At 38.9% G+C, this 25,349-nt stretch overlaps 1 non-coding gene across 1 annotated transcript; it reads left to right on the top strand.

Annotated features, from left to right (window-relative positions):
• Positions 1–22,878: 22,878 nt before the first annotated feature.
• Positions 22,879–22,985, top strand: LOC112405856 (U6 spliceosomal RNA). Its single transcript, XR_003004440.1, has one exon. It is a non-coding gene; the product is annotated as a U6 spliceosomal RNA (small nuclear RNA).
• Positions 22,986–25,349: the final 2,364 nt, after the last annotated feature.

The following is a 25,349-nucleotide window of genomic DNA, read 5'->3' as shown; positions in this document are numbered from 1 at the left end:
GACTAAACAATTCCATCTTCTTTCTGAAGCATTCCTTGATTTCTTAAGGAAGCCTTTTGATCACATTCTACTGTATCACGTTCCACTGATCATGTTCACTGCATCTTCATAATTCTCAGTAAGTTTATGGCCACTTTTTTTCTTTTACGTATTTGTGGAATTCTGTCCTCTTATTTTAATTTTTATTTCTGTTTTCACTCTTTAAGGGGAAATAGTGTATCTCAATCATTTTTTAATAGCATCCTATTCCATAGGTAGTCCCTGGGACCTGCATATACTATTTATACTTTTACACTTTCCAAATTTACACCTTCAGCCCAGTCCTCTCCCTGCAACTCTAGTCCTGTGTATCCATACACCAACTCCTTATCACCACTAAAATTTCTAACAGGCATCTTAAACATCACATTCCAGCCCCTAACTCCTAACCATTCCCCTCAAACCTGTGTCTTCCAGTCTCTGAATGAATGGCAACTCCATCAGTTTCTCTGGTCAAAAACCTTAGTCATCCTTAATTCATCTCTTTCACTCAACATCCTACATCTTATTCATCAGTAAATCCTGTCAATGGTACCCTCAAAAGAGAATCCAAGGCTGATCCCTTCTGCACTCCTCTACACTAGGACCCTGGTTCAAATCACCACCACCTCTTGCCTGGAACAGTGCAATGGTCTCCTGCCTTTGATTTTTCTCCTTAGTCTGTTCACACCCTGGCCAGCATATCCTTTTAAAAATCTAAGATCACATCAGTCCTCCTGAAATGGCTTCCCGCATTCACAGGGCAAAAGTGCTATACTACCAGACCCTTCTCTACCCAAAGCATCTCCTACTACTCCCCTCCCAGCTCCCTGCTGATGCCCTGCTGCCTGCGGTGCTGTTGCTCTGCTGCCCCAGGCGTACTCCTGACTCTGAAACTTCACGTTTGCCATCCCCTCAGCCAGGAATGTTCTTCCTTCTTTGAGTCAAGGAGCTCAGTCCCTCACCTCCTTCAAGTCCTTCCTCAAACACTACCCTCTTCATGAGGGTGTCCCTGGCCAGCCTACCTTAAATTGCAATCCCACTCTCTCCCACACTCCTTTTCCTCCTTCCTTGCCTTATTTTTCTCCACAGCATTCAACACTGTCTATATCCTATACAGACATTCTATATGTTTACTTAGTTTTTTTTCTATCACCTGCTTTCACCAACTAAAATGTGAGCAGCACAAGGACAGATACTTATATCTATTGTGTTCACTGATGTATCCCTAGAATATAGAACAGTGCCTGACATGAAGCAGGTGCTTAATAAATATCTATTGGATTAATGAATAAACAGTAGGTGCTTGATATATCATCTAGGAATTAATGAATAAGTGAATAAATGAAATAGTTCACAGCGTTTCGTTTTCCAAAGATATAATGTGTCAGCTTTCATCCTCCCTTACAATTTATTTTGCCATATTGGATAGATATCTTTTTATGATACATGACCCATTAATCTGCCTTCTTAAATAGAAACTATAGATTCCATTTAACTCTTTCTTTCTGACTCTGGGTCACTGGTATAAACCTAAGTCCCTGCAAATGATATCTTCAGAGCTTATGAAAGCTTATGAAATTAGCTCTGCCTCCAGTAAGTTTTGTGCTGTTTTTGTCATTTATCTCTACCTTCACTCACTGCTTTCTTTATACATATTTGGATCAAACCTTTTCTAATTTGCAGGTTGAAAATCAGGTTTATTAAGCTTATTAGAAATGAGTCTGTTGGCTCTAACTGACAATGAAGGGATGTTCCTATGAGTTAAATTCTAATACTCAAACTCTAATACTCAAGTGGTACTCAGCATCCATTTTCGCTTCTCAGAAGTTGACCTGCTTACTTCCAAGTTTTACTATGCTGGCAATTGCAGTGACAAGATAAATGACTTCTAAACACTTGGGAAAATGAGCTACTAATGAAAATGTTGGGATACATGTATATATGTGAATATATATTCCTTGGTGTATATATATCTGTGCAAAAATATGCATTGTGATAAAACATGAAGTTGACAATTTTCTTACATATTGTATTATTGCAAATTATCAAATTTTAAAAACTTAACTGTATCATCACATATTTTATAAGTGAGACTCCATGTTCCATGTGCTATAAGAAATATAAAATTCTTAATTACATTCCACTTTAAACATTATCTTTGACTATGGGTCTCTAGAATTTTGCATGTCTGTAATTTTGTTCTTTCCTCTGACAACTGAACCACAGTTGACATGCATAAAATCAATAAATGTCCAATTAAGGATAAACTGTCTCGGCTCTGGCATCTCGATAATTTCCATCTTTTTCTAAATTGAATTAAATTTATGGGATCAAATTATTTATCATTAAAATCAGCTCTCTTTTACTTTCATTTTTCCATTGCATGCATTTTTCTAAATAAGTGCAAAAGTGGAATAAAATTCAAATTATTACATAAGCCACTGCTATGAAGATTAAGATGGAGGATGCTGCCAGAACTGAACTATCAGCTGAGAGGCAGCTCTACCAGGCTGAAAGCATCAATTTGTCATTCCAGATCCAAAGGTCCAAATTTGGCCTGGAAAAGACAATAAAAGGGGTAAAACGTATAATGGTCCCAAAGTGGTTTGTATGCAAGTAATAACCTTGTGTTGGCGAGTGCTTTGTTCCCAGTAAGCGATCACTATTTTTGTTGTTGTTGTTATCATTCTCATTATAATTTTTGGTGTTATTACATAAACATGCTCTATTTGTGTCATACACCTAAATAGACTGCAAGGGCCCCCAGTCTTCCAACAAACATTTGCGGAGCACTGATTCCATGCCAGGCACAGATCTTCTCACTTCCTTCCAGAAGGTCATCAGATGTCTAGCCCAGGGTACTTTTCTACTATCTATCATGCCCTGTATCATGGTGAAGCCACTGTGATGCAGATAAAAAGCTTCGATGCAGATCACAACAGTCACTGCTTACTCAAATTATCCATACTGCCCAAACAATTCACATTAATCATAGGCTCATACAACAGAATGATAAGGGGAATCTGAAAAAACATCCAGTTCAGCTCTTCACATTTGACTGATAAGGAAACCAAGGCCGAAGAATAAATAACATGCCCAAGGTCACATAGGAAATAAGCTAGAGAGTTAAGACCACAAACTAGTCTTCATTCGTCTGTCCTACTGATAACTCAGTAACTATTAACCAGACATTTGAGGGGTGACACATGTGGCAATTTAGAGGAATGAATCCACAGCCAGAGACTCCTGGATTGGAATGTGTGCTCCAGGTGCTACACACCAACTGTCACTTAAACTTTCAGAACCTCAATTCCTCTTCTGTAAAATGGGAATGATAATAATACCAACTCAGATTTAAATGAGATAATATAGGTGAAGGACTTTGAGTAGTACTAAACACAGTAAGTACTCAATGACGGGAAGATGATATGTTCACCTTTATTACATGTTATATAGATACGATGTAGAAACTACAGTAAATATTGTGTTAACTTCACAGTGCTGGAAATGTTGCTTTGCCAGTCCCAAAGCAGAACTGTGTAATAGAGTTTCACAGGCCACAAAGAACTGCCCTCAGTGGCTGCCTTTGGGGTTACTATTCCAAGTTTAGAAAATGTAAAGATAGAAAATTGCTGAACCCAGTGAAATGCCAGATGTTCAAAACAGAATGGCCTTCCAGTCAAGTCAATATCACTTCTGGATGGATACTGATCATTAAAACCTTTCTCAATAATATCCATAGATTACTAATTCTAAATATTCTTAACAGAGATAAATACCCTGGATTTCTGTGTATAATTCCACTCAGCCTTTACCAGTTATAACGCTTGGTGCTAGAGACATTTTTGCTAGTGTGTTATAACCACACAATTAGTACCCTTTTCTCCTGGTGACAGAGTCTACATTTCTGACACAGCCAGAGGAAACAAAGCAATTTTATTTTTAAACTACCATTGTTTTTAGTTCCTTTATCCCCCAAACCATAATGAGATACATACAGAGTATCCAATTTTAGATTTGGTGGGCTACCAGGATATTTTCTTTCAGGAGAAAAAAATGAGAGGAAATCACTGTACAAATAATCATGTCCCTCTGGACTGTGCTGGTAACCAGCGGGCAATATACTTTGTCACTCCCAAAGCTTTGTCATAGAAACCACCAGAATTGAGGTGGCTCCTATAGAAACCGCGCATTCCTCATGACCTTCCCCAATGGAAAAATCTGGTTTGAATAAGTTAGAAAGGCAAGAAGAATTGACTCAGGGTTCACAGGCTTCATAATCTAATCGAGTTCTTTTTTTTTTTTTGTACAGAAATTTAGCAAAAGAGATCAAATAAACATTCTGAGAATTTTAAAGAAAATCTCTGGCAGTGATTCAGTTCTGCTAAGTCAGAGTCCAATTTTTCAGTAAAAAGGTGGTGAAGGTGGGGAACCCCAATTAAAGCTCAATTGTTAAGTCATTCCTGACCCTTGGCCATGAAAACAGCTGGTCCCACAACTTCCTGTTTTGTCTTGACTTGCATGTAACACTGATGCAATGTCTTATTATTTTGCAGAAATAGGGATTTTTAAAAATATATTACACATACACTTTAAAATTACATACATATAATGAAAAGATTAGAGGCTATGAATCCACTCTTTGTTGTCTTGCTTTAGGTAAAAATTAAGTGAAAATATATAAAAAGTAACAATCAGGGGAAGAGACCACTAGTAAACAGAAATAAGTGCAATTCTTCCCTGGCTGTTTGTTAAACTAGAAGAGTGGGTCTCTCCTCTCCTTGGGCCTCTAGAATATACACACGCTCACACTCATACTAAAGTTTTTCAAATACACATATCTCCATGGATCTTTATGCCAGTTCTGAGAGGGAGGAAAAAACACGTAAGAGAGAACATTTATGGTATATGGGCTCAGCCATGCACAGCCCCAGGTGTTCTCTCATTCAGCTTCTCAGCTGCCCTTTGAAGCAGGCATCAGCAGCCCCTGTAGACATAAAAACTGAGCCGCAGGGAGATGAAGCGATTCAGTCCAGGTGAGTGTGGAGTGAGTGCTGCAGCTGGGCTGTCGGACTGTTTTCACTACACACACCACCGGATTAGGACCTGCCAGATTCAGACATTCCCCCACTACCGCCCAAGCTCTGGGAAAACCCACATTATTTGAAGTTTATTGTTTAATTGCAGTGAGATAGAAATTTCAGGAGACAAAAGGAGGAAACATGGGGAGGGGAGGGGAGAGGAGGGAAGAGTAGAAAAGAGGAGGGGAGAGTTGGGGAGAGGAGATCTGGGAACAGAACCTCTGACCTTCTAATGCTGCAGGTTTTGGAAAGCTGCCAAGCTGCTCAAGAAGCCACGGAGAAAATAAGTTCTCTCCCTTCAAAGAAATTTTTTTCCGGAAAAAAAAAGGGCCATGAACAGCTTTCTTTTCCCCAGAAGACTAGAGTGTTTTTCCCTCAGGTCAATGACCATCACATAACAGATCATATTTTCATTTTTGTTTTGGCCCCTGGCAAGCTTAGAATCACATTTGCAGCTCAATTTTACTAACCCTATTGGACCTTATAGTCTAAATATTTATTGTATCTTTTTACCTGACCTTGCCTTTGTATATTTTTACATTCTCAGGTACCAATTTTTAATTATTTTATGTTAGCTTGTAATTATATCTACTTGTAGACAAACCCAATTACCATATAATCAATAGATAAATTACTTTATGCATTTGATCACTCTCTCTACTACCTGAGATAGTTGTTAGTATATATTAATTTTCTTTGACTAAGTAAATATGCTTAGTCCCACTGCAACTGTCCCACTAATAAATCTACAGTGAAGAGTACAAGGAAGAAGTATACACTTGGTAGAAGCACCGATAACAGTGGACTTGAGCTAATCCAGCAATTGGCAAGAATTGCCCCAGACATGTGTCATGTGAACTGAGACTTATAAGCATTAACTAAGAGAGGAGAGAAGTGGAGAAAGACTGCAATTGGGGAGCACTTCAAGCAGAGAAACAACACGTGCAAGGCTCTCAGGTACAAAGGAAGAGGCTTCCTTCCAAACTGTGAGAAGGCCAGTATGACTACAGCTTTGACAACGAGGGAAGGAAGTGGTATTGAGGTGGAGAGACAAGCCACGCCAAAGACTTTGGTCTTTGTCCAAAGAACAATGATGAGAATATTAAATGACTCACGCAAAGTCACCCATTCAGTAAATAAAGATGTGTATAGCAAATATTAATAATGCAGCTTGTAGCCAATAATCAGCATTAAGGGGAAATCTGGAACATCATAATCATTACGTTAATGCTTTCACATATAGATCATTATCAAAATTGCTGTTAAGTCAAAAACAAAATTTAACAAAAATCATGTTAAATAGTTATTACTAAATTTACAATTACGTACCCCAGTTCACATACGAGAAAACTGCTGCTCAGAGGAATTAAGTGATTTGCTTGAGATCACTACAGAAAAGTGGTAAAACTGGGACTAGAAATCTGCACTATTGAATCAAAATCTTGTGTTCTCTCCATGAAGTATGCCCCCTAGGATGCATAGCTGATCCTTTAAATACATGTTCAAGACTGGGTACCAGGGAGCAAACCGGAGGATGTAAACTTTTATATAAAACTGGCCTTGAGCTCCATTCTTGAAGCATATAAATGACAGTGCAGGAGAATATGTGACATAATTTTATAAATTATTCTAATAAATAAAAAGTCATTATCTAGATCATTCATGCAAATCTATGATCAATCTTGAATTCTTACAAAAGAAAGAAAACAAAACATCTTTCACTATTGAAAGGTAATTTGAAATTTGTTACACTTAAGATGTGAAGAAATCTAGGCGAACCTTAACTTTCTGTGCTTTGATTTTAAAAAGCTATCACTCGCAGGTGGAATTGACTATTCTTATTCCTATCCCTAATGAGGGAAACAGGAAAGTTTGAAGGGGGTATAAAGAAATTGTTTCCTCTTTTCACATAAATAGTGTTCTTTGCCATTGAGTTGTTCTTGTCAAAAAAAAAAAAAAGTAGCTTCAAGCAATGTCAAGAAATGGAAATGGGGTTTTATCAAACGGTACTCTCGTCAATAAAGGAGAAGGAAATCTCATGAGAAAAAAGGAGGCAAAGAAAAGAGAGAAGTGTCCCCTGAAAGTCACTCAGCTGCAGAGGTTAAGAAATCTCAGCTTCTCAGCAGTAAGAGTTCTTGCATTGCCGTCAGGTGTGCTGCCACCAGCAGGACCCAGCCACCCTCCTATGAGTCATCTTCCTTCCCTATTCAACCCACCAGCATTTGTTGAGCATCAGGGAATATGGACAGGACCCTGGAGGCAGTCTCTGTCTTCTTGACCGTCGGAGTTCACTGAAGCTCTCTGTCACGTCATAATCTCTCTCCTCCAGGACTATACATTTTGTCCTCTACTCTGCCTCTTTTCCCTACCTTACACCTCTGCTTACTAATACCTTTGCCTGATCACTGCTTTGGTCCATTCACAACTTCTCTAGACCTCTAGGCCTTATGGCCTCAGTTATATGAGTTCTCTCCATAGTTGTTTTTGGTGTCAGCCCCTTCCTTCTAGAATACTCTACTATATTCCTCAGTCCGTATTCACAAGAAGAAACCTGACTGACCTAGTGAACAACCCCTGTTCCAATTTTGACACAGCTGTTTCTACCAGGCCCCACCGCTGACTGCTCACCAGGCTATGGATTTGCTACCCTTGCTTCAGGCAATCAATGCTTTCCCAGAAAGCTGTAGCTGAGGGAAAAAAGCAGCATGGAGAGTAACATGGCACAGAATATGAGGGCAAGCTCTGACCTGACATCTGGGTTCACATCCCAGCTATGCCATTTACCAGCTGTGGGACTTTGGGCAAATTCCTTAAGGCATCCTCTATAAAAGGAGGGTGATTATAACATCTATCTCCGTGGGTTGTTGTGAGGATTAAATTAAATAACACATGAAAAAAACTTAGCACTATATTTAGTGCCTAGGAAGGGCTCCATAAGTGTCAGCTATTATAACTGTGTCTATCTATGACTGATCCTCAGCAGATGGCCATGGGTAGGCCAACAGCCCTTGACTGGAAACTGTAGGCCCAGAGAAACTCACTGATGATGACCTGTTCAATCACAAGTGTGCAATTTCTTCAACCTCAGTTATGCCTGTCAAAGCTCACTAAGAGGTCTTTTTAAATGTTAGAGAGGATTTTGGGTTTTTTTCTGTCTAAATTATTTTCACATGACATGTTTAAATTTGCAAAATTAATATACAAGTACCTTCTGGAATAGGCTGTCAAAAGTGCCCTCCTTCATTTGAACATTCTATGAAATATTAATGCTTGAGCTTAGGGAAGTTTTTATGGTTGTTTAGGCATTTGTGTGTGTGTCTGTGTCTGTGTGTATCTATGTACGTTTTAATAAGAACTCCCTTATTATTGGGTCATTATGTGACCCATTAAGACCTAGAGGAGAATCCATGCCTCTGTGCGCCTCAGCCATGGAAGCGCGCACTCGGCTTCCTGAGGCACTCCCTTCCCTTCGCGAGTACAGCCTGGGTACAGAATGTCACCATCCTTTGCCTCATTTCATCAAACAAGCCTTCTGACAGGTCTCCCATCCCAGAGATCTCCATCTCAACGCTAAGACCCAGCTCCACGTAACGACTAGCAAGCTTCAGTGCTGGACATCCCATGCCAAACAACTAGCAAGACAGGAACACAACCCGACCCATTAGCAAAGAGCCTGCCTAAAATCATAGTAAGTTCACAGACACCCCCAAACACACCACCAGACAGGGTCCAGCCCACCAGAAAGACAAGATCTGGCTTCATACATCAGGACACAGGAACCAGTCCCCTCCACAAGGAAGTCTACAAAACCCACTGAGCCAACCTTACCCACTGGAGGCAGACACCAAAAACAACAGGAATTAGGAACCTACAGCCTGTGAAAAGGAGACCCCAAACACAGTAAGTTAAGCAAAATGAGAAGACTGAGAAATACACAGCAGATGAAGGAGCAAGGTAAAAACCCACCAAACCAAAAAAATGAAGAGGAAATAGGCAGTCTACCTGAAAAAGAAATCAGAGTAATGATAGTAAAGATGATCCAAAATCTTGGAAACAAAATGGAGAAAATACAATAAATGTTTAAAACGGACCAAGGAGAACTAAAAAGCAAACATTGATGAACAACACAATAAATGAAAAGAAAATTTTCTAGAAGGAATCAATAGCAGAATAACTGAGATAGAAGAAAGGATAAGTGACCTGGAAGATAAAATAGTGGAAATAACTACCACAGAACAGAATAAAGAATAAAGAATGAAAAGAACTGAGGACAGTCTCAGAGACCTCTGGGACACCATTAAATGCACCAACATTCAAATTATAGGGGTCCCAGAAGAAAAAGACAAAAAGAAAGGGACTGAGAAAATATTTGAAGAGACTATAGTTGAAAATTTCACTAATATGGGAAAGGAAAGAGTCAATCAAGTCCAGGAAGCGCAGAGAGTCCCATACAGGATAAATCAAAGGAGAAACATGCCAAGACACATTAATCAAACTATCAAAACTTAAATACAAAGAAAAAATAATAAAAGCACCAAGGGAAAAACAAAAAATAACATACAACGGAATCCACATAAAGCTAATAGCTGATCTTTCAGCAGAAACTCTGCAAGCCAGAAGGGACTGGCAGGACATATTTAAACTGATGAAAGGGAAAAAAACTACAACCAAGATTACTCTACCCAGCAACAATCTCATTCAGATTCAACAGAAAAATCAACACCTTTGCAGACAAGCAAAAGTTAAGAGACTTCAGCACCACCAAACCAACTTTACAACAAATGCTAAAGGTACTTCTCTAGGGAGGAACACAAGAGAAGGAAAAGACCTACAATAACAAATCCAAAACAATTAAGAAAATGGTAATAGAAACATACATATCGACAATTACCTTAAATGTAAATGGATTAAATGCTCCAACCAAAAGACATACACTGGCTGAACAGATACAAAAACAAGACCTGTATATATGCTGCCAACAAGAGACCCACTTCAGATCTAGGGACACATACAGACTGAAAGTGTGGGGATGGAAAAACATATTCCATGCAAATGGAAATCAAAAGAAAGCTGGAGTAGTAATTCTCATATCATACAGAATAGACTTTAAAATAAAGACTATTATAAGAGACAAAGAAGGACACTACATAATGATCAAGGGATCAATCCAAGAAGAAGATATAACAATTGTAAATATTTATGCACCCAACATAGGAGCACCTCAACACATAAGGCAAATGCTAACAGACATAAAAGGGGAAATCGACAGTAACACAATCATAGTAGGGGACTTTTACACCCCACTTTCACCAATGGACAGATCATCCAGAATGAAAATAAATGAGGAAACACAAGCTTTAAATGATACATTAAGCAAAATGGACTTAATTGATATTTATAGGACGTTCCATCCAAAAGCAACAGAAAACACTTTCTTCTCAAGTGCACGTGGAACATTCTCCAGGATACATCATACGTTGGATCACAAATCAAGCCTTGGTAAATTTAAGAAAACTGATATCATATCAAGTATCTTTTTGGAACAAAACACTATAAGACTTGATATCAATTACAGGAAAAGAACTGTAAAAAATTCAAACACATGGAGGGTAAATAATACACTACTAAATAACCAAGAGATCACTGAAGAATCTATCAAAGAGGAAATTTAAAAACACCTAGAAACAAATGACAAAGAAAACAGGACAACCCGAAACCTATGGGATGCAGCAAAATCAGTTCTAAGAGGGAAATTTATAGCAATATAATCCTACCTCAAGAAACAAGAAACATCTCAAATAAACAACCTAACCTTAAACCTAAAGCAATTAGAGAAAGAAGAACAAAAAAACACCAAAGTTAGCAGAAGGAAAGAAATCATAAAGATCAGAGCAGAAATAAATGAAATACAAACAAAGAAAACACTAGTAAAGATCAATAAAACTAAAAGCTGGTTCTTTAAGAAGATAAACAAAATTGATCAACCATTAGCCAGACTCATCAAGAAAAAAGGGAAAAGACTCAATAGAATTAGAAATGAAAACAGAGAAGTAACAACTGACACTACAGAAACACAAAGGATCATGAGAGATTAGTACAAGAAACTATATGCCAATAAAATGGACAATCTGGAAGAAATGGAAAAATTCTTAGAAAAGCACAACTTTGCAAGACCGAACCAGGTAGAAATAGAAAATACAAACAGAACAATCACAAAGCACTGAAATTGAAACTGTGATTTAAAATCTTCCAACAAACAAAAGCCCAGGACCTGATGGCTTCACAGGCGAATTCTATCAAACATTTAGAGAAGAGCTAACACCTATCCTTCTCAAACTCTTCCAAAATATAGCAGAGGGAGGAACAAGGCCAAACTCATTCTATGAGGCCACCATCACCCTGATACCAAAACCAGACAAAGATGCCACAATAAAAGGAAACTACAGGCAATAACACTGATGAACATAGATGCAAAAATCCTCAACAAAATACTAGCAAACAGAATCCAACAGCACATTAAAAGGATAATACACCATGATCAAGTGGGGTTATCCCAGGAATGCAAAGATTCTTCAATACACGCGCATCAGTCAATGTAATACACCATACTAACAATCTGAAGGATAAAAACCATATGATCATTTCAATATACGCAGAAAAGGCTTTCGACAAAAGTCAACACCGATTTATGATTAAAAACCCTCCAGAAAGTAGGCATAGAGGGAACTTACCTCAGCATAATAAAGGCCATATATGACAAACCCACAGCCAACATCGCTCTCAATGGTGAAAAACTGAAAGCATTTCCTCTACGATCAGGAACAAGACAAGGTTGTCCATTCTCATCACTATTGTTCAACATATTTTGGAAGTTTCAGCCACAGCAATCAGAGAGGAGAAAGAAATAAAAGGAATCCAAATTGGAAAAGAAGAAGTAAAACTGTCACTGTTTGCAGATGACATGATACTATACATAGAGAACCCTAAAGATGCCACCAGAAAACTACTAGAGCTAATCAATGAATTTTGTAAAGTAGCAGGATACAAAATTAATGCACAGAAATCGCTTGCATTCCTATACACAAATAATGAAAAATCTGAAAGAGAAATTAAGGAAACACTCCCATTTACCACTGCAACAAAAAGAATAAAATACCCAGGAATAAACCTACCTAAGGAAACAATAGTCATCAAAAAATCTACAAACAATAAATGCTGGAGAGGGTGTGGAGAAAAGGGAACCCTCTTGCACTGTTGGTGGGAATATAAATTGATACAGCCACTATGGAGAACAGTATGGAGGTTCCTTAAAAAACTAAACATAGAACTACCATATGACCCAGCAATCCCACTACCAGGCATATACCCTGAGAAAACCGTAATTCAAAAAGAGTCATGTACCACAATGTTCACTGCAGCTCTATTTACAATAGCCAGGACATGGAAGTAACCTAAGTGTTCATCAATAGATGAATGGATAAAGAAGATGTGGCTCATATATACAATGGAATATTACTCGGCATAAAAAGAAACCAAATTGAGTTATTTGTAGTGAGGTGGATGGACCTAGAGTCTGTCATACAGAGTGAAGTAAGTCAGAAAGAGAAAAATGAATATCGCAGGCTAACACATATATATGGAATCTAAAGAAAAAAAAAAAAAGCATCTTCTTCTCATGAAGAACCTAGGGGCAGGACAGGAATAAAGACGCAGATGCAGAGAGGACACAGGGAGTGGGAAGGGTAAGCTGGGACAAAGTGAGACAGTGGCATGGACTAATACATACTACCAAATGCAAAACGGAAAGCTTGTGGGAAGCAGCCACATAGCACAGGAAGATCATCTCGGTGCTTTGTGACCACCTAGAGGGGTGGGATAGTGAGGGTGGGAGGGAGATGCAAGAGGGAGGAGATATGGGGATTTATGTATATGTATAGCTGATTCACTTTGTTATAAGGCAAAGAATCTAACACACCACTGTAAAGCAATGATACTCCCATCAAGTTGTTTAAAAATAAGAAAGAATATATATGATATAGGCAAGTTATTTAACCTTTGTAAGACTGTTTTCCCACTTGTACAACGGGAACAGGAATATCTACTACCTCACTGGGCTGTTTCATGGGTCAAATAAAACAGAACATACCTATCACAGTACCTGGCACATAGATATTGAATAGCACGCAGTATGCTTTAGTTGTTATTGTTATTCCAAGAGAAAGTTCTGTTTAAAATGTATGGTTGGTTCACTCTGCTGTACACCTGAGACTGGCGCAGCATTGTAGATCAACTATACTCCAACAAAAAGTTTTAAAAAATCATATGGTGTTCTCCTCAAAAAATCATATGATGTTCAATGATGAAAGCGTAACCCCTGAAGCTCAGTTTCTCCCATTTTTAAAGTAAAAATAGTACCTATAGCAAAGTAAGCATTAAATAGGAAAATACATGTAACAGTACTTTGTAAATTATATGGGTGTATTAGCCTTATTTAATATATTAGTTTTGGCACTGGTGTTATTAGTATCACAATACTTGAAGCAATCATAAGTGCTGTCATATACATATCCATGCAAAATCCACAACCAGTTCTCAATTTTCAGCCTCAGGATTAAAGATGACAAAGATACACTGTTTTGTTTCCTGAAGGGAAAAGAGCACACACACAAAAGAATCATTAGGGAATGAAATAGTCTGTTACTGTAAATTTTTTAAAAGGGCAAATTCAGTTAAAATTTTCAACCTTGCAGTTTGCAATAATGAGTAATAGAGGGAAATAAGTCAAATATATTTATGCATATGCAGGCTGAGTAAGACAGCTGGATTTGGTCATTAGAATTCCAAATCCTATTGGTTTCTCTACAGGAAAAATAAGAGATAATACGATAAAATAAAGATAAACCATCAAGAAAAACATCATGCATCTAACCTCAACAGCCAGATGCTTGGAAACAAGCACCAAAGCATCTCCATGGTGTTGGGGGTGACCTATTTTGGAGGCTCAAGGAAGGAATTCTCAAACTTGAGCGAGCATCAGAATCATGTGGAGGGCTTGTTAAAACACAAATTGCTGGGCCCTACCACCTCAGAGTTTCTGAATTAATAGGCTGGATGGAACCCAAGAATTTGCATTTCTGACAAGCTCCCAGATGATGTTGATGCTGCTGGTCTAGGGATCATACTTTGAAAACACCTAATCCACATAACTGATATTTCTGTAGAAATGCTCAACTCCCTGAGGATGGTTGGAAGGAGAACATAATAGTGTTGGGGATTTTTTTGTTTCATTTTTAACTTTATTGAGAAATAATTGACCAATATAATTGTGTATATTTAAAGTGTATAACATGACGATTTGATACACGTATACATTGTGGAATGATTAACAAGGTCAAGATAATTAACACATCCATCACTTCACATAAACTCCTTTTGTGTTGTTGTTGTGAGAATGCTAAGATCTACTCTCTGCAACTTTCAAGTACACAACACCTAATGTATTATTAACTATAGCCACCATGCTACACATTAAGGCTGCAGAACTCATTTTTCTTATAACTGAAAATGTGTTCCTTTTGACCTGTATCACCCCATTTCTCCTTCCCCCCCAGCCCATGGCAACCACCATTCTACTATTTCTAGGAAGGTGACTTTTTTACATTCCACATATAAGTGATATCATACACTATTTGTCTTTCTGTGTCTGGCTTATTTCACTTAGCAAAATGCCCTCCAGTTTCATCCATATTGTCACAAATGGCAGGATTTCCTTCTTTTTTATGGCTGGATAATATTTCATTGTATATACATGTTTCACATTTTTTTTTAATCCATTCATCCATTGACGGACACAGGTATTTTCTATATCTTAGCTACTGTGAATAATGCTGCAATACACATGGATGTGCAGATCTCTCTCAAGATACTGATTTCAATTTCTTTAGAAATATATCCAGGAGTTGGATTACTAGATCATCTGGTAGTTCACTTTTTAATTTTTTGAGGAACCACCATACTGTTTTCCATAATGGCTGTACCAATTTACATTTCCATCAACTGCATAGGAGGGTTCCCTTTTTTCCATATCCTTGCCAATAACATTTGTTCTTTCTTACCTTTTTGATAATAGACATCCTAATGGCTATGAAGTGATATCTCATTAAGCGTTTGATTTACCTTAATGATTAGTGATGTTGAGCACTTTTTCACATACCTATTGGCCATTTGCATGTCTTCTTTGGAAAAATGTCTGTTCAGATTCTTTGCCCATTTTTTAATTCCCAACACTATTTATTGAAGAGACTATCCTATCTCCATTGTGCCTTCTTGTTGCCATTGTCAAAAATTAGTTGACCATACATGCATGTGTTTATGCCTGGGTACTCTATTCTGTTCCAATGGTCTATGTGCTTCTTTTTATGCCAGTACCATACTGTTTTCATTACTATAGCTTTGTAATATAGCTTGAAATCACGAAGTATGATGCCTCCAGCTTTGTTCATCTTTGTCAGGATTGCTTTGGCTATTCAGGGTCTTTTGTGGTTCCATACAAATTTAAGATAGTGCTTTCTATTTCTGTGAAAAATGTCATTGGTATCTTGATAGAAATTGCATTGAACATGTAGATCATTTGGGGTAATGTGGACATTTTCTCAATATTAATACTTCAAATCTAAGAACATAGGATAGATTTCCATTTATTTGTATATTCTTCAATCTCTTTCATCAATGTTTTATACTTTCAGTGTACAGGTCTCTCATCTCCTTGGTTAAATTTATTCTGAAGTATTTTATTGTTTTTGATGCTATTGTAAATGAGATTATTTTCTTAACATCTCTTTCAGACAGTCCTTTTTTAGTATATAGAAACACAACTGATTATGTTGATTTTGTATCCTGCAACTTTACTGAATTCATTTATTAGTTCTAATAGTTTTTTTAGTGGAGTTTTTAGGATTTTCTATATATAAGGTATGTCATCTGCAAACAGAGATACTTTTACTTCTTCCTTCTAATTTGGGTGCCTTTTAGTTCTTTCCTTTGCCTAATTGCTATGGCTAGGACTTCCAGTACTACGTTAAGTAGAAATGGTGAGAGAGCATTTCTGTTTTGTTCCTGATCTCAGAGGGAAGGTTTTTAACTTTCTACCACTGAGTATGATGTTAGCTGTGGGCTTGTCATATAGGACCTTTATTATATTGAGAAACAGTTCTTCTATACCTAATTTGCTGATAGCTGTTAATCATTAAAGGATGCTAGATTTTGTCAAATGCTTTTTCTGCACCTTTTGAAATGGGCATGCAATTTTTATCCTTCATTCTGTTAATGTGATGTGTCAGATTTATTGATTTGTATATGTTGTACCATCCTTGCATCCCAGGGATGAACTCCCATTGATCGTGGTGACTGATCCTTTTAATATGTCCTTGAATCCAGTTTGCTGGTATTTTGTTGAGAATTTCTGCATCTATGTTATTCAGGGATATTGGCCTGTTTTCTTTTCTTTTCTTATAGTGTCCTTGTCTGGCTTTAGTACCTCGGAAATGCTGGCCTCTTAAAATTATTTTGGAAATGTTCCTTCCTCTTCAAGTTTTTAGAATAGTTTGAGGATGATTGGAATTAATTCTTTAAATGTTTGACAGAATTCATCTTGAAGCCATATGTTCCCAGGCTTTTATTTGATGGGAGATTTTTGATTACTGAACATAAAAGTGCTTGATTTCAAATGGAAGCGTCTCTGTAAAAGGTGAGGAATGGGAATTAAAGGTATTGAAATTATGGTCGAAAGTGCTGTTATTTGTGGCCACATCTGTTCTGTGAATCATTGGAAACCAGAGATTCCTCTGACCCTACTGGCTTGCTGGAGTCTCCAGTTCAAAGCATTAGTGGGTTCCCAACTGGTCCCCAAGAATGTAATTTAAGTGCAAAGGGAAGTCAATTTGGCCTGAGAAGACACCACATCCTTGCACTGCTGCAAGTACCCTGAAAGAATATAAAAGGATATAAGGAAGTCTTTCAGCAGAGATCTGCAAGGAGGAGCCTAGGTTTTTGTTCTCTTTATTGTTTGCTAAGCAATTTCAGATATTACCAGATTCCCAGCTGTGACTGAATTCCTGGCCCATGAAAATCGCTAGTATTATGTAACTGTGCAAAGTTATCAATAATAATGATCAGCATTTATCTAGGGCTTACTATGTGTTGAGCACTTTACATGCATTATCTTATATAATCCTTATCTCACCCTTTAAAGTAGGAGCTACTGTAATTTTGAGGTTAAGCAACTGGACCTGAATCATAAAGCCAGTAAAGAACAGAGCTGGGTGTGAAACAGAGCTCAATGCTCCTGACCCTGGTCTATATTCAGATAACCCTGGCACGTGTGAAGAATGATCTGAGATACGCATCTATAAAACTTAACTGGTGCTTAAGAACCTTTAGAAATCAAACATATTTCTATATGCATATCTTCCCACTCCTCTTGAAAAACATGGTCATTTCTTGTTGCCACTATATTATGACAAACTACAAAATGGTACAGAGAGAAGCAAACAGAATTCCTTTTGTTCTGTCAGCCTGGTAAATATTTTTTGTTATTAGCTCAACAGGAATTCTCTCTGTTCATACACTGTGTATTGATTTCTACCCCAGCTACGTCATCCTCTTCCCTTCTTTAATATGAATCTTGGTCTTTCTCTTAGTTGCCGTAAGTCTCTAAGCTAAGGAAACAAACATTTGAAGAAAGCACATATTTTCCATGATTAAGCACCTAAACATATTTCATGACTTAGCCTTATTTAACATTCCCAACAATCTGCAAGGCAGACACTATCCTCCCACTTCATGCATGAGGAAACAAGTCCAAGGGTATTGGATATCGAGGTCAAAATCACCTAGAAAGGAACCTAGGAGCTCTGAGTCCTTGTCCTTCGACAACAAAGCCTGGCTCTCTGCCTTTCTCCTATTCTCCTTGCTCTTTCCACAGCTTCTGTACTTTTGAAGTATAAATTCCATAAAAACTAAATAGGGAGGGGCAGTGGAGGGTCAGGATGCAAAATATTTTTTAAATAAAAATTTAAAAATAGCCTTTCCTGGTTTTTCGAGGTCTTGGTGGAGCATTTATTCCTGCTACCCCACTGTCACTCAGCTGAGGTCTCTGGGATCCTTGCCCTTAGGATTAGCTAGTGGGGAATTAATTCCATGTGTTTGCATGTAGAAAAGGATGAACTATGAAGGCCAGTCTTGCTGACAATGGCGTGTCTGTCTGAGATTTAAGTCTGACCTGGTTAATGCAGTTGGGAAGATGCACAACCCTTTCCCCCATGTTGGAACTGTGTAATGTTATACTGACACCTTGTGGTTCCTTCTTGTGTGCTCAGAAACAAAGCATGGGCTTGACAAAATCGGTCAGGTAAACCACAGGGGGCTTGGAGCAGGGGCTGAAGGCGAAACGGAGGTTTGGGAGATAATTTAGAAGGGATGTCCTAACTTATCAGGAAAAACATAATTCCATTTGTTACGAAATAATTTACTGGTCATGAGCACAGGACTTGAAGTCAGACCACCGTTTAAACTTACCAACTAAATGACTACTTTGAGCCTCAGTTTCCTTGTCTGTATAATGGGAATAGTGATAATTTCTCAGGACTATTTTAAGAATTAAACGAGACAATGCGTGCAAAGTACCTGGCCTTGAACCTGCCACATAATAAACCTTGCTATTATCGTGGGGCCAAGACAAGAACCATGCTCTTGGGCTTCCCTGGTAGTGCACTGGTTAAGAATTCGCCTGCCGTGGACAGATAAACACTACCAAACGTAAAATAGATAGCTAGTGGGAAGCAGCCACATAGCACAGGGAGATCAGCTCGGTGCTTTGTGATCACCTAGAGGGGTGGGATTGGGAGTGTGGGAGGGAGACGCAAGAGGGAGGGGATATGGGGATATATGTATATGTATAACTGATTCACTTTGTTATAAAGCAGAAACTAACACACCATTGTAAAGCAATTATACTCCAATAAAGATGTTAAAAAAAATTGGGTTAAAAATCTCAATCTTTATCTTTTATTTGGAATAAAAAATGATTAGGAATCCTAAAAAAAAAAAGAATCTGCCTGTCAACGCAGGAGACACGGGTTCGAGCCCTGGTCCAAGAAGACCCCACATGCCACTGAGCAGCTAAGCCCATGCACCACAACTACTGAGCCTGAGCTCTAGAGCCCGCGAGCCACAGCTACTGAAGCCCACACGCCTAGAGCCCAGGCTCCACATCAAGAGAAGCCACCACAATGAAAAGACTGAGCACCGCAACGAAGAGTATCCCCCGCTCGCCGCAACTAGAGAAAGTCCATGTACAGCAACAAAGACCCAACTCAGCCAAAATAAATAAATAAATTTTAAAAAAGAAAAAGAACCATGCTCTCCTCTCCAAAGTCACAAAGAGGCCCTCCCTTTCCACTTTGCTGCTCTCTGGTTCGAGGCTTAAACATTTCATCTTTTGCTACCCTAGAAACTTGGCTTTGGGGGCACCAAACAGAGCACATTTCCAATCACATCCTAACCCTCTAGCCGTTCTGTGACCTTTTGCCAAGTCATGTAAACTTCCTGAGCCTTAGTTTCCTCACCTGTAAAACAGGGTGAATAATAACCATTTCTCCAGATTACAGAAAAAATTGGAAACAGTATAGACAAAGCATCTGGCTGTCTTGAACACAGTCATTATTCCATGTGGTAGTCATTATTATTGCTGTGATTACATTTATTAATTCCAATTTTCCAATCCTTCAAGAAGCAACAAAACCTTTAAGCTCACCTTAACCATCAAAGATTCATTGGACACTTGGAAGAGAAAGAGCCAGTTCATCTAGCGTCTAATTATGCAGTTCCAATATAACATTATTTCCCCATCATTTCATAATACACTTATGTTCTCAAGGCTAAAATGCAATTTCTCACATTTTGATGTTTCTGAAATTGAAGTATATTTTTTAATCAACATGTATGTTTCTGTTTCTTCTCTCCAGTCCCCAACTCCCTCCAAAAAAAGATGTTATCAAATCAGGGTATATCTGATACTCGATGGCAGTTTAAGACTACGGAATATAGGCGGATTCAACTATTATCTACTGTCATCCTCCCCAGTATCCGAAACTCTAGATTTATAGTGACTCCCTCAACGTTCCTAGCCATAAAAACACGAATTCCCAAAACCACAGTCTTAGTATATGGAGCAATCACTGTGAGGACCCATCCAAGGGTCCTACCCACCTGGCTACATAACACTTCCCTTCCCTTGTAACACAGGATGAGATTGGAACTGTATTTCCCATTTGTCCATATCCCAGAAACAAATGACAAGCCGTGAGCGCTCTAAATTCAAGTGGGGAAGATTCAGCTTTCTTTCCTGAATATGCAAACATTTAATTGCTCCCAGGATACCTGAGCTAGCAGCATGGATGCTGCGCACTGAAATTGCTCAACCTTGGGTCAGATAGGGAGCTGCATTTTCAAAGCCACTGAAATACAGCTGGGATCACTGCCTTGGGTTTCTAATGAATGGGGACTTGTTGCATAATTGAAAATGAGTCTTAACACACGTCATTCATTATTGTCAGAAGAAAGAAAAAAACAGAGAAAAAGTCCTGACGCCAACTTTTAAAAGTCCCTCTGATCCATTTGCCTGCATAAAAACTAGCCCGTAATCCCCAGCCACTCCAAATCTTGGCAGTGCCTTCTCTGGTCCACCCCTTGGCACTGCAGATAAAATGATCTTTGAGGCTGCTTCTTTGGAAAGGTAACTTCAGTGTGGTGGAATAACTAATAGGGTGGAGGAATAACTAACCATTTTACTCTGACCGAAACAGGCTGTTTCAGCCACAGGGAGCAGCCGGTAGGTCAACCAATACCTTTGCTAATTCTTCCAAAGAAAAACAAAGTGAACATGGACACTGCAGGGCCCTAGAGAATGTGCTGGCAGCCAAGCTAAGCTAACGCCTGTAACTCTGATATCTGAAAAGCTGATAGCTGCTCACCCTTTCCTTTCTCCTCTCAGTGCATTTCTCCTGATGTTCATTCTTATGGTCAATTGCCCAGGACACCTGAGAGGGTGAGGCACCTATTAAGACACAGGTGGGAGTCACCAAATAAATTGCCCTTAGCTTCCATCTCAGGTAAACCTGAGCTGAATGGAAACTCTGACACCAACACACAGATTTTGTGCACAAGTCCCCTTCTCAAGATAAGCCATTAAAAGGCAATTACAGTGAGTGATCACAGTTGAGTTATGCCCAGGTGCCACTTCTGTTTTGTTGCAAAATAAAAGCTGAAGAGGGCTTGGCTTAAACTGAATAAAGATTCTTCTGAGATGCTACTGTGGGGATGCCTTCACATCAACTTCCAGATCTGTGAAACGAGATCTATCTCCATAACTAAAGTCAATCTCCATAGAACGAAAGCTTATAAACGAGCTGGTTAAAAAACGGCCTGCATTCTGGGCTATTCAAAGACAGGAAGACCAAAAAGATCTTAAACCTAAACAAGTGAAGACACTCTGGCTGAGGAGTACTAAACTGGAAAGGAACAGCGCAAGGATCATGTTAGGCTCACGGAGATGAAAATAGTAAATGATTTATCTTCCGGGAACTAACCTCTCTTCCTGAAGAAGAGACTCTCACATCTTTCAGCTCCATTTCACTCCCTAAAAGCATCAAGGAGTAAATCAACTTAAGACATTGTATATGTCACCTATTTCATTTATTCAACAAATACTTCTTGAGGGCCTACTGCAGGCCAAGCATTCTACAACAGTGAAGTAAACCTAATTCCAGTCTTCGCAGACTTTAGAGTCTCTTGGAGCTGACTGCCCCTCCAACTGTGTCAGGCAGCGCTAATGTACACCGGAAGGAACACTGGACTCAGAGTCAAGAACTCTGAGGTCAAGACTTGGCTCTGCCATTGACCTTATATGTGACCACAAGCATCTCCCCAAGCTTTAGGAAGATGAGGGATGTTTGTGAGCTGCCACCTAGTTTACTTTCTGCTTATGTTCCTCAGAGCTCTCAGCATCTTGAAGGCAAGATGGAGGTTCATGGGACCAGGCCGGCCACAGACCTTCCATCTCTCTGCTTCAATTTCAGAAGTTCTGCTTGCTTCTGTTTTACTACATCAGAGTTCAGAGTAAGATCCCATTTGGAGGAAAAATAAAAAAACTTCAACAGCTAAAATAAAGTTTGGAAACTACTGCCCTAAATGAATTTAAAGTCCATTCCTGTCCTATGGTTTGTTTTCCAAACTTCATTGTTTCTGCCTCTTGCAGAACACATCAGTCTTTCATCTCTGGCAAATAAATTACAAGGGGAAAAGTCTCTGAGAAAAGTTCCTCTCCTGGTGAGATGGACTTCTCTCAGGAATATTATACTACCACAACTTCATATAGCTTCTCCAACTGTCTTCTTATTCCCAGATTTCCTCTTCTCATCCCACACATATAAGGTCATCAATATAAGGTCATCACTGGTATGAATATCTCATTTCCTCTCTACGTTACCGTACTTGACACATTTTTCCTGAATAAACCATTGTTTCCTATTTTAGCCACAATCATAGGCTACTTGTTCTCCCTGGAGAAGATTTTTGGTTTTGCATAGTTGTTTATATTCCACCTTGTTCTCAGAAAGGATCTAAGGTGGTTTACAGGAATGCATAAAATACAAGATTGCATGAAATCATTAAATGATATCAAAGTTATAGATGCACATATTTTTAAAAAAGTAGTCCAGTGATCATTTTGCCAGCACATATCCTAAAATTGGAACAATACAGAGAAGATTAGCATGGCCCCTGAACAAGGATGACACACAAATTCGTGAAGCATTCCATATTTTTAGCTACATGTAAAAGAATGCAATTAGAACACTCCCTATCACCATACACAAAAAATACACTCAAAATGGATTAAAGACAAAAATGTAAGGCCAGACACTATAAAACTCTTAGAGAAAACATAGGCAGAACACTCTATGACATATATCACAGCAAGATCCTTTTTGACCCAACTCCTAGAGAAATGGAAATAAAAACAAAAGTAAACAATTGGGACCTAATGAAACTTAAAAGCTTCTGCACAGCAAAGGAAAACACAAACAAGACAAAAAGACAACCCTCAGAATGGGAGAAAATATTTGCAAATGAAGCAACTGACAAAGGATTCATCTCCAAAATTGACAAGGAGCTCATGCAGCTCAATATCAAAAAAAAAAAAAAAACTCAATCCCAAAATGGGCAGAACAGCTAAATAGACATTTCTCCAAAGAAAATATACAGATTGCCAACAAACACATGAAAGGATACTCAACATCACTAATCATCAAAGAAATGCAAATCAAAACTACAATGAGGTATCACCTCACACCAGTCAGAATGGCCATCATCAAAAAATCTACAAACAATAAATGCTGGAGAGGGTATGGAGAAAAGGGAACCCTCTTGGTGGGAATGTAAATTGATACAGCCACTATGGAGAACAGTTCCTTAAAAAATTAAACATAATCCCATAATCCCAGCAACCCCACTACTGGGCATACACCCTGACAAAACCATAATTCAAAAAGAGTCATGTACCACAATGTTCACTACAGCTCTACTTACAATTGTCAGGACATGGAAACAACCTAAGTGTCCATCGATGGATGGATAAAGAAGATGTGGCACATATATACAATGGAATATTACTCAGCCATAGAAAGAAATGAAAATGAATTATTTGTAGTAAGGTGGATGGACTTAGAGTCTGTCATACAGAGTGAAGTAAGTCAGAAAGAGAAAAACAAATACCATATGCTAACACATATATATGGAATCCAAAAAAAAAAAAAAAAAGGTGCAGAGGTAGAGAATGGACTTGAGGACACTGGGAGAGGAAGGGGTAAACTGGGATGAAGTGAGACAGTGGCATGGACATATATACACTACCAAATGTAAAACAGACAACTAGTGGGAAGCAGCCACATAGCACAGGGAGATCAGCTCAGTGCTTTGTAACCACCTAGAAGTGTGGGATTGGGAGGGTGGGAGGGAGATTCAAGAGGGAGGAGATATGGGGATATATGTATACATATAGCTGATTCATTTTGTTATACAGCAGAAACTAACACACCATTGTAAAGCAATTATACTCCAATAAAGATATTAAAAAAATAAAAAACTAAAAATAGAGGACATTGGTTCAATATGGCAGACTACAAGGATGTGCATTCACTCCCTCTTGCGAGAACACCAGAATCACAACTAACTGCTGAACAATCAGCGACAGGAAGACACTGGAAATCACCAAAAAAGATACCCCGCATCCAAAGACAAAGGGGAAGCCACAATGAGATGGTAGAAGGGGCACATTCACAATGAAATCAATTCCCATAACTGCTGGGTGGGTGACTCACAAACTGGAGAACACTTACACCACAGAGTCCACCCACTGGAGTGAAGGTTCTGAGCCTCACGTCAGGCTTCCCAACCTGAGGGTCCGGCAATAAGAGAAGGAATTCCTAGAGAATCAGACTTTCAAGGCTAGCGGGATTTGATTGCAGGACTTCGACAGGACTGGGGGAAACAGAGACTCTACTCTTGGAAGGCACACACAAAGTAGTGTGCGCATCGGGACCCAGAGGAAGGAGCAGTGACCCCAGGGGAGACTGAACCAGACATACCTGCTAGTGTTGGAGGGTCTCCTGCAGAGGCAGGGAGTGGCTGTGAGGACAAGGACACTGGCAGCAGAAGTTATGGGAAGTACTCCTTGGCAAGAGCCCTCCCAGCGTCTGCCATTAGCCCCACCAAAGAGCCAGGTAGGCCCCAATGTTGGGTTGCCTTAGGCCAAACAACCAACAGGGAGAGAACCCAGCCCCACCCATCAGCAGACAAGCAGATTAAAGTTTTACTGAGCCTGGCCCACCAGAGCAACAACAAGCTCTATGCACCACCAGTCCCTCCCATCAGGAAACTTGTACAATCTTCTTAGAAAGCCTCATCCATGAGAAGACAAACAGCAAAATCAAGAACTACAATCCTGCAGCCTGTAGACCAAAAACTAGATTCACAGAAAGATAGACAAGATGAAAAGGCAGAGGGCTATGTACCAGATGAAGCAAAAAGATAAAACCGCAGAAAAACAACTAAATGAAGTGGAGATAGGAAACCTTCCAGAAAAAGAATTCAGAATAATGATAGTGAAGATAAGCCAGGACCTCAGAAAAA

This window comes from Neophocaena asiaeorientalis, unplaced genomic scaffold (assembly GCF_003031525.2).
Source record: "Neophocaena asiaeorientalis asiaeorientalis breed wild unplaced genomic scaffold, Neophocaena_asiaeorientalis_V1.1 scaffold92, whole genome shotgun sequence".
Classification (NCBI taxonomy): domain Eukaryota; kingdom Metazoa; phylum Chordata; class Mammalia; order Artiodactyla; family Phocoenidae; genus Neophocaena; species Neophocaena asiaeorientalis.
This window is presented reverse-complemented; position numbering and strand designations above follow the sequence as displayed.